We start from the raw sequence: 12,603 nt of genomic DNA on the forward strand, positions 1-12,603 counted from the left end.
AAGGCTTCTTTTCTTTCCACCCCTCAACTCTACCTCTGCTTCTTTCTCAGACTCCACAAGGCAGCTTACATTAGCTCTGGTCTCATCTTCTCCCAGGCTCTAGACCAGCAAGAAAGCGCAGGACACTTTTCCAGCAGTCCTAAGGTTCACTCTGAATGAACAGGCCTAGGGATCCATGTTATCCCTGGACCGATCACTGTGGCGCTTTAATGGACCATGTCTGGATGGAGCCTCATCCAGATCCCATAAGAGTGGGGAGTGTAGATCCCCAGACAAAAGTGGGGGTCGTTACCAGGAGATGGGGAAATTTACACAGGCGAGTGTCAATGCCACTCACCACTCATGTCACCTTAGAAGGATAACTAAACCTCTGTGAAAAGTAGAGTTAATACTGCCTACTAAAAATGGATTAAAAATAGTTTGTAGACCAAATAGCAAATGCTGGAGAGGGTGTGGAGAAAAGGGAACGCTCCTACACTTGTTTGTGGGAATGTAAGTTGGTGCAGCCACTTTGGAAAACAGTATGGAGGTTCCTCAGAAAACTAAAAATAGAACTACTATATGATCTAGAAATCCCACTCCTGGGCGTATATCCAGACAAAACTATAATTCAAAAAGATACATGCACCCCAATGTTCATAGCAGCACTATTCACAATAGCTAAGACATGGAAGCAACCTAAATGTCCACTGACAGATGAATGGATAAAGAAGATGTGGTACATATAGACAATGGAATACTACTCAGCCATAAAAAAGAATGAAATAATGCCATTTGCAGTAACATGGATGGACCTAGAGATTATCACACTAAGTGAAGTAAGTCAGAAATAGAAAGACAAATACCATATATCACTTATACGTGGAATCTAAAATATGGCAAAAATGAACCTATCTACGAAACAGAAACAGACTCACAGATATAGAGAACAGACTTGTGGTTACCAAGGGGGAGGGGGCTGGGAGAGGGATGGACTGGGAGGTTGGGGTTAGCAGATGCAAACTACTATATTGATATATAGGATGGATAAACAACAAGGTCCTACTGTATAGCACAGGGAACTACATTCAGTATCCTGGGATAAACCATAATGGAAAAGAATATGAAAAAAGAATGTATATATGTGTATAACTGAGTCATTCTGCTGTACAGCAGAAATTAATACAACATTGTAAATCAACTATACTTTGATAAAAAAAATAGTTTGTAGACTACATATACCAATAACAGTGCTTTGTAAACTGTGAAATGCTATACAATTTCATGTTATTATCTTTAGAATTTTATCTGGGATCTATACGTAGGAGTGAGCTTGATGAGTTATACACAGACTGTGTACATCTTCAACCTCACCAGGGAAGGCCAAATTACTTTCTACTATTAGCAGTGAATAGAGTTCCTGTTGATCTACACTGTTTCAAGCACTTGGTATCAGACTTTCTAGTTATTTTAGGTGTTAGACTTTATTTTCCAATCCAATGTGTATCTCATTACAATTCACATTTTCCTGATAACTTACAAAGACCATCTTTTTTCATATCTATTATAATGTGGTATTATATTTGTTGGCTATATTTAGAGTTGTTCACATTTTTTACTCACTTAACAATTGTGCTGTTTTTTTGCTTTCTCAACCATTCGTAGGGAGCTCTTTTTATTCTCAGGATACTAATACTTTGTTAGTTACCTCATTACAGACACTTATTCTCAGTTTGTGGCTTGCCTTTTCGCTTTTCTTAGGGTGTAATTTGATGAATATAAGCTCATAATTTTAACAGTCTAATTTACCAATCAGTGTTATCCTATAAGGTTTGTACTTTCTGTGCTTTAAGAAATCTTTCTGCCCTCTAACCCCTTGGGTCATAAAGATACTCTCTTCTAAAAGTTTGAATGTTTTTGCCTTCCATATTTGAATTTTTTTTTTTTAATTTTATTTATTTATTTATTTATGGCTGTGTTGGGTCTTCGTTTCTGTGCGAGGGCTTTCTCCAGTTGAGGCAAGCAGGGGCCACTCTTCATCGCGGTGCGCGGGCCTCTCACTATCGCGGCCTCTCTTGTTGCGGAGCACAGGCTCCAGATGCGCAAGCTCAGTAATTGTGGCTCACGGGCCCAGCCGCTCCACAGCATGTGGGATCTTCCCAGACCAGGGCTCGAACCCGTGTCCCCTGCATTGGCAGGCAGATTCTCAACCACTGCGCCACCAGGGAAGACCAATATTTGAATTTTTAATCCACTGGGAATTTATTGTGTATGTTGTAAAGTAGGTGCTCAATTTCAAATTTTCCATATGGACACCCACCACCATTTAGTCAATCACGGTCTTTCTCTACTGCTGTGAAGTGTCACCTCCATTTACACAAAGTATCCTTCTAGGCATGCACCTGTTTTAGGCTCTCTGTCCTATTCCCTTGGCCCATTTGTCCATCTCTCTCTTTTTTAAATGTAGAACTTACACATGTTTGCAATGGCTGTGAGAAGAGTATGGTCTGGAGAATTGGGTTCACACCCCAAAGGCTCTTCCCGTGCTTCATCATATATCCTAACAGTATTTTGCTGATCTGGTTTCAAGAAGTTTTATTGAACTCTACCTACTAGATATCACTGCTAATCCCTGCCCTCATCCACCCATTTGTAACAACAGCATTGCTGGGTTGTTTTTTTTTTTTTTTTTTAAATCACTTGTGGTATTGGAATTAAATGAAATTGAGTTTAAAAATCTGAGAGATTTGGGAAAGGTTATGTATTTCTTTTTACCTGTAGAAAACCTGGAGAGTGAAATATAATTTGGAGAGAGGACCTGAAAGGCTAACAGTTTCAAAATGGAAGGTTCATGATGAGTAAAGCTGGGTGAGAGGGGAAGGAGGGTAGGGGCTGCGCAGAGCTAGGGTTTCAGGACAGAAAACCCCAAAGGAAAAGTATCCTTATGGCTCTTTTAGCCTATGGAACATTATTGATACTTCAAGAAATATACTGGGGGGACTTTCCTGGAGGTCCAGAGGTTAAGACTCTGCACTTCCACTGCAGAAGGCATGGGTCTGATCCCTGGTGGGGGAACTAAGATCCTGCATGCCACGCGGCACTGCCAAAAAAAAAAAAAAAGGAAAAAGACAATGGGAATAAAGGCAGATAAAAGCCAGACAGGATGTAGATAAAATATATATTTTGTGAATATGGCTTTTTAGCCTACAAAATATTTTTTTTCTCTCTCTGTGAATAGGTTTAACTCTTAATATATGTACTATCTCAATGTGATTTTATATTAACAATACAAAAATAACATGATTCTTGGCTCCATGCTTTAATTTTCTGTCCCTTCTCCAGGGGCAGTGAGCACATTTGTTGTTCCTCAAAGAAATTTCTTTGCCCGCAGCTCTCCCAAAGCACGGGTTGGAGCAAAATTCACGGAGAGGGGAATTCAAAAGTCTACTTGCTTTAAATCAGCTAACTGTATTAGAAAAAAGTAGGGGAGTAAGATCCTAGAACTCCATGATTAAAACAGAAACTAAGCTGTTTAGCTCAGAGATCATGTCTTTTCAGGCTGTCGTGTCTGGCACACGTATGTGGGGTTATTGGTAATAATTATGAGTATGACTCGAAGAATGTGTAGGAAAGCAGCTGCCCTTAAGATGAATTGGACCCAAGCCATAGCACACAGTGTCTGATGAATTAAAAACCCTGGTCCTTGTTCAAATCACCATTCCCTTCAACAGAAGCCAGCCAAGGAAATACACAGCAAGGTTAAAGGCTGCAGGTGCAATCAGACATCAGCTGTGCTCTTGGCCTTTGACCTCCGCATGGAACATGTTGAACATCAGCCAACTTGGATGCAAAAGTCAATCCTTGCCCACTTCTCCAGCCAGAATCCCCTCCCACAGAAGCATTACCAAGCAGAGAAGAATTGGTGGCAACATTTTGTAGGGAAGGTGGAGGACTGGGATTTACATTGGATACCTTACAACAAACTAGTTTAAAAGTCCCCTTAACTAGTTCTGATTTCCCCAGTCTTTTGAGCCCACCCCCAAGGGAAGAACTTTCTCTCTGGCTCCTCTCAGGTACCCCCCAGTGATGCTGGGCCTTTCTTGGTACACCTTGCCTTTGTTTTTCTTTTCCTCACTCTTTAGAGCATGTCGAGTTCTCCCCATTATCATAAGCCTGGCAGGTTAGCTACCATGTTTCATCACTTGGTCATGTCCCGAAACGGAGGCTCTTATATCCACGCTAAGGGGCTTATTCATTCATTCAAGTGTTTATTAGGTGTTTACCATGTGCTAAGAACTGTTCTAGGCCCTGGGGGTTCAGCAGTGAGCAAAACAGATGGAAATCCTTACCATCAAGGAGCTTATATTCTAGCAGAAGGAGCCCAACAAAAATAAATCAATAAAACAACTAAATAATAATTAAAACATATAAAATATATAAAATGCCAGATAGTGATAAGAGCTATGTGCAAAAATGAAGCAAATAGATAAGGGATTCTGGAGACGGGGTTGCACTTTTTAAGAGGGTGTTCAGGGAAGATTTTGCTGGCAAGGGAACACGTGAGCACATTCCCAAAGGAGGTAAGGGCGTAAATCTTGGATAAATCAGATGAAAGAGTATTCTAGATAACCGGAACAGCAAGAGCATGGACCCTGGGGCAGAAGTGTGCCTGGCTCGTTTCTGCAAGAGCAGGGAGGCTGTTGTTGCTGAAGCTGAGGAAGGGTGAGAGTAACTAGAGATGAGGTTGGAGAGATAATTGGACAAGATCCTGAAGGGCCTTATCCTGTGAAGATTTTGGTTTTTACACTGAGTGAGATGGGGAGACATTGGGGAATTCAACATGATCGGATATATGTAAACCTCCCTCTGGCTACAGGGCTGAGAGTAGACCATAGGAGGGAAAGGGAAACTGGTTAGAAAACTCGTACCATAACCCAGCCTAGAAATAAGAGTGGCTTGGAGAATGGTGAATGGGGTGGAGGTGGTGAGAAGTGTTGGATTCTGGATATATTTTAAAAGGAGTGTTAATAGACTTTGCCGATATTTTGGATGGGCGTATGGGGGCAAGAGAGAGGGAAAGTGAAAGATGTCTCTAAGGTTATTGACTTGAGTCCCTGAAAGATGGATTTTCATTTTCAGAGATGAGGAGGATTGTTGGGGGTGAGGTGTGGGAAGAACAGGAATATGATTTTGGCCACAGTAAGAATGAGATGCTATTAGCTATTCCAGGGCAGATGTTGACTAGGCCCTTGGGTATGAGATGCTGAAGTTCAGGGGAGACATCTAGACTGGAAAGACAAATTTGGGAATTGTAAACATAAATAATAATTAAGAGTGAGGGTTCTTGGGATCACCAAGATGGCTGGCATAATCTGATGACATGACATTCAAAGCTTATCAGGACATTCTGTTAAAACAAATAAGATGCTCTCTTAGGGACTTCCCTGGTGGTCCAGTGGTTAAGACTTCACCTTCCAATGCAGGGAGTGCAGGTTTGATCCCTGGTCAGGGAGCTAAGATCCTACATGCCTTGCGGCCAAAAAACCAGAACATAAAACAGAAGCAATATTGTAACAAATTCAATAAAGACTTAAAAAAAAATGCTCCACATCCAAAAAAAAAATCTTTGATTGGGATTGACATATGTACACTGATCTGTATAAAATAGATAACTATTAAGAATCTGCTGTATAAAAAAAATAAAATAAAATTCAAAAAAAAATCTAAACCAAAGTGGGGGGGGGGAAAGATTCTCTCCTAAGTGGGCGTCTCTGTGCATATGACTCTGGCAGGGTGGAGACACATAGACCCTATGTGATCTGACCCTGTATTTCATTCCATTCCTGCTGCACTATCCTCTGTGCTGTTCCTTGAACTTGCCACACGTGCTCTGATTTCATGGCTTTGACACTTGCTTTTCCTTCCTCCTGAAAGGAAGGAAAAGGCAGGAAAAGGCAGGAAAAGGAAGCTTCATCTTGCTTCCTTCCTTCAGGTTGCTCACTTTATGTATTACTTATCTTTTGCTGCCTAACAAATTACTTCAACGTAGAGGCTTTATTATCTCAAATTTTCTGTAGACCAGAAATGTGGGACCAGTTTAGCTGGGTGGCTCTGGATAAGGGTTTCACATGAGGCTGGAGTGCAGACTTGAGCTGGGGCTTCAGTCATCTGAAGGCTTGACTCGGGCTGGAAGTTCCTCTTCCACGGTGCTTTATTTACACATCTGACAGATTAGAGCTGCTGGAGGGGAGGTCTGAGTCCCTCTCCACGTGGTTCTCTCCCAGGACTGCTTGAGTGTCCTCCTGACATGGTGGTTGGCTTGCCCCAGAGAGAGTCATCCAAAAAAGCAAGGTGGAAGCTTTGACACCTTTGATGACCCAGCCTCAGAAATCAAATACCTTCATCTCTGCTGTACTTTATTACACAGAGACCATCCCTGATCTTTTGTGGGAGGAGACTACATAAGGGTGTGAATATTGGGAGGTGAGGCTCACTGAGGGCCATCTTGAAAGCTGGCTGCCGCATCTTATCAGAGATGCCTTCTCAGACTATCCTGTATATTATGGACTGAATGTATGTGTCCCCTCCCAAATTCATATATTGAAGCCCTAACCCTCCAGTGTGGCTGTGTTTGGAACAAGGAAGTAATTAAGGTTAAACGAGGTCACATAGGTGGGACCCTGGTCAGATAGGATTAGTGTCCTTATAAGAGACACCAGAGGGCCCTCTCCCTCTCTCTCTCCCTCTCCCCCCACCACCCTCCATGTGCACATATTGAGGAAAGGCCACGTGAGGACACAGAGAAGGTGGCAGTCTGCAAGCCAGGAAGAAGAGCTCTCACCGCAGCTGAATAGGGTGCAATCTTGATCTCGGATTTCTAGCCTCCAGAACTGTGAGAAAATAAATTTCTGTTGTTTAAGCCACCCAGTCTGTGGTATTGGGTTGGCTAAAGAGTTCGTCTGGGTTTTCTGTAACATCTTGCGGAAAAACCTGAACAAACTTTTTGGCCAACCCAATATTTTCTTTTGACAGCCCAAGCAGACGAATATACTGCATAAAGGAGCAACCTTATTCCTGAGCACTTTCTATTCCCTGTATTCTGCTTTATTTTTCTCCACAGTATTTATCACAACCTGACATTTTCTCAGTTCATTTGTTTACTGTCTGTATCCCTTACTGGAGTGGAAGCCCCCTGAAGCAGGGACTTTATCTATTTGGTGTACTGTTGTATCCTCAATTCTGAAACCAGTGCCTGGCACATAAAATGTGCTCTGGGGAATTTCCTGGCAGTCGAGTGGTTAGGACTCTGCACATCCACTGCAGGGGGCACAGGTTTGATCCCTGGTCGGGGAACTAATAAGATGCTGCAAGCTGTGCAGCGAGGCCAAAAAAAAAAAAAAAAAAAAAGGTGCTCTGAATTACTTGTTGAATGACAAATGAATGGATGCATATTTGACCTTATTTTATGTCTCCTCCTCACCCCGTTGGTGGCCAGGATTATCCTTACTTTAGGTAAACGTGGGGTTCATCATATTCCAGCACCATTTCTGAAATCAGGCATGAAACAGAATATTTCAAAAATCTCAATTTATCTAGTGCTTGGATTATTCATTATAATGAGTTATTTGAAATTTAACCCAGTGAAATATAAGCCCATCTGAGGTAATTTTGAGGTGGCTCTCACCTAGAGATGAGAGTCTAAGCAATTTTTTTTTTTCTCTTTTTTTGAGGTTAAGCAACTTGCTTGAGGTCACACAGCTAGAGAATGACAGGGGAAGATTTGAACCCAGGAGGTCTGGCTCCAGAATCTGCCTACAGCCCCAGCCATTGATGCTTCTCCATGTCACTGTGGTGGTTGTTCCAGGTGGAGCCCATAGAGCCCACCAAGAAGCTTCTCTACCAGTACGAGGCCATGATGAAGCTAACGGACGAGAAGTTGTCCAGGCATCAGGCCTGGGAGTCGGAGCCGGAGGTCGGGTCCCAAGGGAGAGTGGGCAGATGGGAGGTGGCAGGGGTAGGGGTGTGTCTTAACTATGTCCGCCCCTACTTCCCAATTCAGGTGCTGGAGATCCTGAAGCTTCGGGAGGAAGAGGAGGAGGGGCATGCGCTGACCATCTCATGGTCAGCTTATTACCTAAGCAATAAACTGTGGGAAACCTTCCAGTTCTTGGGGCTGTTTTTCCTGCCTGAGGGTGAGAAGTCTGCACTTTGTAGAGCACATGTAATGACTAATCCTGATGAAATGCTACATGTGTTTTTTGCACGCATGTAACAATAAAAGAGAGTGAGGTTGAAAAGAAAGGCAAAAAATTTCTGTGTATTCCAATTTTCCCATCACACTTATGCACTTACTTCTATAGTTAGAAATGCAAAAGTTATAGAAGATGAAATAAAAAGAATAATCTTGAAGTAGGATAAACTCATTCATATCTGTGCTCTGCTGATGGGGTTAGTTATTTAATCTCCCTGAGTCTTAGCTTCCTGCTCTGCAATTAAGAAACAATAGTATGGAACTTCAGCCTTGACTTCAGTAGAAAAATGTCCCAGTGTTGGAGTGTGTTGGCTCATTCTTGTAGCTTTCAGTCAAGTCCTGAAAGAATGGGACAAAGTTTGGTCCAAGATGGCTCTTATAAGAGGAAACAGGATATAACCTTGATATGAAAAGTCCTTTCTGTTTGCAAAACCAGGGGCGGCCAGATTGGCTGACCAAGGACATCACTTCACTGCCAAGGACAGGAGTGCCTGCCAGTCTTCTCTGGCTGGATAAAGTGTGCTCAGGACTGGGTGTTCTGGGTGGTTATATTTGATTTTATCCAAAAAGGACTCAGCTGCGGTTAACTTATTTTTTTTTTCTACCACTGTTGAAATATTTAGATGTTGGAAATATTCAAATTGATCATTGCTGGACTCTGAGAAATTATACGTGGACCTGACTTGGAGGAAGAGACAGTCCCCAAGAGATGCCGGGCTTGGAGCTAGATGGAGTAATGGGGTGAGACTTCTGGTTGCCTCTCCCATAAAGCCCCTTAGCCCATACTAAAAGCTGCTACCATCGTCATCATTATTATTAATGCCACTGTTTCTTCTCCCTCTGCAATAACACAGACGCCCCCATTAATCTCACTTCCATCTGGGCTTGCTTAACCCTGTGGGCCTGAGCTTCCATGGAAGCATGGTTATGCTGACAGCTGAGATTTTAAAAAGCTAGAGCAACTGGAAATCAGCACACTTTCAGCCAACAGGGTGCTGGGAGGATCTCAGTCAGTAGGGATAAATTAGTTATAATGCAGATATTGACGGACACAGGCAATTCTAATGAAGCTAGAGCAGAAACACAGGGGATTCAGAAAGGCAGATCAATAAGCAAGAAAACCCACTGGAAAAGACTACCTTATAATGATTGGACTTCCGGTCTTTGGCCTCTTTCCCTTCTTCCCAAGGCGGGCAGTACTGTAGCCCTCTCCTTTAACTGCCTCCATCTGGACTCCCCTCTCTGGCTGCCTTCCTGGGTCTGCCCAGCTACCACGTTTAGAGCTTTCTCCCATTCTCATCCCTCACTTTTGCATGGGCCTGGCAATTTCTCATAGCTTTTAAAATCTGTTAATCAGTATACACTGCCAAGAGAAGTTGGTTTCAGACTTAACTAGCTGCTATGGTCTGAATGTTCGTTTTTCCCTCAAATTTATAGGTTGAAATCCTAACCACCCCCAAAGGTGATGGTATTAGGTATTTGGGAGGTGCTTCGGTCATGAGGGTGGAGCCCTCATAAATGGGACTAGTGCTCTTATAAAAGAGGCTCCAGAGAGCTCCCTGCCCCTTCCACCGGGTAAGGACACAGGGGGAGGGCACTGGCTGTGAACCAGGAAGAAAGCCCTCACCAGAAAACGTGACCCTGCTGGCACGCTGATCTGAGACTTCCCGCGTGCAGAACTGTGAGAAATAAATTTCTGTTGTTTCTAAGTTACCCAGTCTGTGGTTTTTTGTTTTGTTTTTTTAATAGTAGCCCAAATGGACTAAGACACTAACTTTACCAATACCATCATTAAATATAATGATGGACTTAAGGGGAAAAAATGGTAAAATCTCTTTCCTTAGCCTGCGAAATCCAAATATTTGCTACTCATTTAAGCTCAACCTAAGCAAATTCCTGTGTTTCAGTTGTGGAAAAGTAGTCCTCCTCTTTAAAATTACAAAGTTATAATGGATTTTTGTTTTTTTGTTTTTGGCCGTGACACACAGCTTGTGGGATCTTAGTTCCCCAGCCAGGGATTGAACCCGGGCCACAGCAGTGACAGTGCTCAGTCCTAACCACTGGACCACCAGGGAATTCCCCTAATGGATTTTCTCTGGTTCATATTATGTTGTTAAAAGATTTGTATTTGTTGCTTACTTTAAACAAGAAATTTTTTTGGATTTCTGAATTCTCTTGAAAAGTCAAAAGATCTGGCAACCCTGGGCCCGCACTGCTGCAGGCCAACGGCTGCTATAGCCGAGTCAAGGCTTCCCTAGAGTTCGGCGGGAGCCCTTCTTTTTGACATGACCCCCACCTGGACAGCTTCCTGCATTCATGATGTCCACCTGGCTCCTACAGGCATTTCAGTGTTTGACCTCACTGTTAGAGACTGCCTCATGGTTTCTTTTTAAACCCTGTCACCTTTAGAACAGAGCTGTGTGCAGAGATCAGTGACAAGTATATTAACTTCAATGAAAGAACTAAGGTCATTTTGTTCAAAGGTTCACTCATTCATTTATTTACTCATTCATTCCAATTACCCTACTTTCTATCATTGCCTGTGGCTTTAATTTTTTAAATAGCTGCCATCAAAATGCAAACAGTACAAAAATGTTTACATAAAAAGTAGTGTCTCTCTCTCAGATCTCCCAATCCTCCTTCCCAGAATCTACCTCATTTACTAGATTTTTATGTATTCCTTCCCAAGAAAGTCTACACATGTATACAGTTAATATATATCTCCCTTCATGTTATACTAAATGGCAGCAACCTGCAGACGGTTCTGCATCTTCCTTTTTTCACTTAATGATACATCTTGCAAATTACTCCACATCAGTGTAGATTTGCCTCGTTCTTTCTAAACCCTGCAGAGTATTTCATTTTATTCATGCCCAATGATTTAAGTTTATTGGTGGGCCTGTAGATTGTTTTTAATCTTTTATGAATACAAACAACACACAATGAACATCCTTGTACATATTTGGGATGGGGAAAGTCTGCCAGCTGTGTTTTGAGAAGTAGAGTTGCTTGGTCCAAGCATACAAGCAATAATGTGCTGGAGTCAGTTTATACAGGCCCATGAGGACCAGGTCAAACGCATCTCTTCCCAGCTCCGTGGTCAATGACATCACACCGGTAACTTGAATTGGCCATAGTGAGAGTATTTACATCATGGGAACCTGCAATCATTACACATGAGGGATTCCCTTGTCCCTGGAGAGCTGGTTGTTAAACACTGCAGTATCTCAGTTAAATTCTGCCACTACCTGGAGTTAGTGCACACTCCATGGGTTAAGGGCACAGCCCCCAACAAGGCTGGCCTCACTTCAGATACCAGCTGCAAGTCTGGAGGTCCCCAGGCCACCCACACTTCTTAGCCAACTAGTTATAAATGTGGGGGTTCCCGTGACCGCTTCTGGTTTGATAATTTACTAGAATGACCCATGGAACTCAGGAGACCACTTCACTTATTACAGTTATACTATGTAGGATGCAAATCAGGGCCAGCCAAATGAGGAAACCTATTGGTGAAGCCTGGCAGGTTCCCAAATGGAGTTTTTGTGGCTGCAGGGACACATCATCCTTCTGGCATATCAATGTGTTCATCAACCAGGAAGCTCCTGGAGCTTCAAGTGTTCAGAGTTTTTATTGATGTTTCAATATGGCAGCATGATTGATTAAATTATTGGCCATGTGATTGAACTCAGTCTCCAGCCGTGTCCCCTCCCAGGGGAGGGAGGTTGGGCTAGCAGCAGGTGGCCAAAAGCCCCAACCCTGTAATTACAGGATCGATCTCTCTGACACAGCCAGTGCTCATCCTGAAACTTCCTAGGAGCCCATCACGTCACCTCATTAACTCAGGTGCAACCCCAGGAGCCCACCATAAATAACAAAAGCACTCTTAACACTCAGGAAATTCCAAGGGTTTAGAGGTTCCATCCCAGGAACCTGAGACAAAGACTATTCGAATTCTTTATTATACAACAAACACTTAGCATATGACTGGGTATAAGCATTTAAAGTGTTGACAGACATCTCCAAATTGTCCTCCAAGGAGGCTGGACAAAATATTCAGTACCACTAGCATGTATGAGTGTTTTGGGAGGGAAAATTCTGACCACAGTGACTCATCATACTGGACCACTAGACTATACCAGTTATTTCTTAGAGACCAAACATGAGGAACTCAAAGTTACTTCTCTGGGAGAATACATTTCTACTCTCGCTGAATCTTCAGTGAAACCCAACACTTGCAAACCTTTCTTATGGCTTTATGCTCCTGCTACTTAGGCAAATAGTTATTGGTGAAATTTGCCAGCTATTGACGGAAATAAGACGACTTCAAATGCCTCATACTTGGTCTTTAACCTTTTTATAATCACTACTCTATT

The 12,603-nt window shown here is 42.6% G+C and overlaps 1 non-coding gene across 1 annotated transcript; it reads right to left on the reverse strand.

Annotated features, from left to right (window-relative positions):
* Positions 1-10,233: 10,233 nt before the first annotated feature.
* Positions 10,234-10,305, reverse strand: TRNAD-GUC (transfer RNA aspartic acid (anticodon GUC)). The gene has a single exon. It is a non-coding gene; the product is annotated as a tRNA-Asp (tRNA).
* Between the last annotated feature and the right edge of the window lie 2,298 nt (positions 10,306-12,603).

The sequence above is a fragment of the Balaenoptera acutorostrata genome, chromosome 10 (assembly GCF_949987535.1).
Source record: "Balaenoptera acutorostrata chromosome 10, mBalAcu1.1, whole genome shotgun sequence".
Lineage (NCBI taxonomy): Eukaryota > Metazoa > Chordata > Mammalia > Artiodactyla > Balaenopteridae > Balaenoptera > Balaenoptera acutorostrata.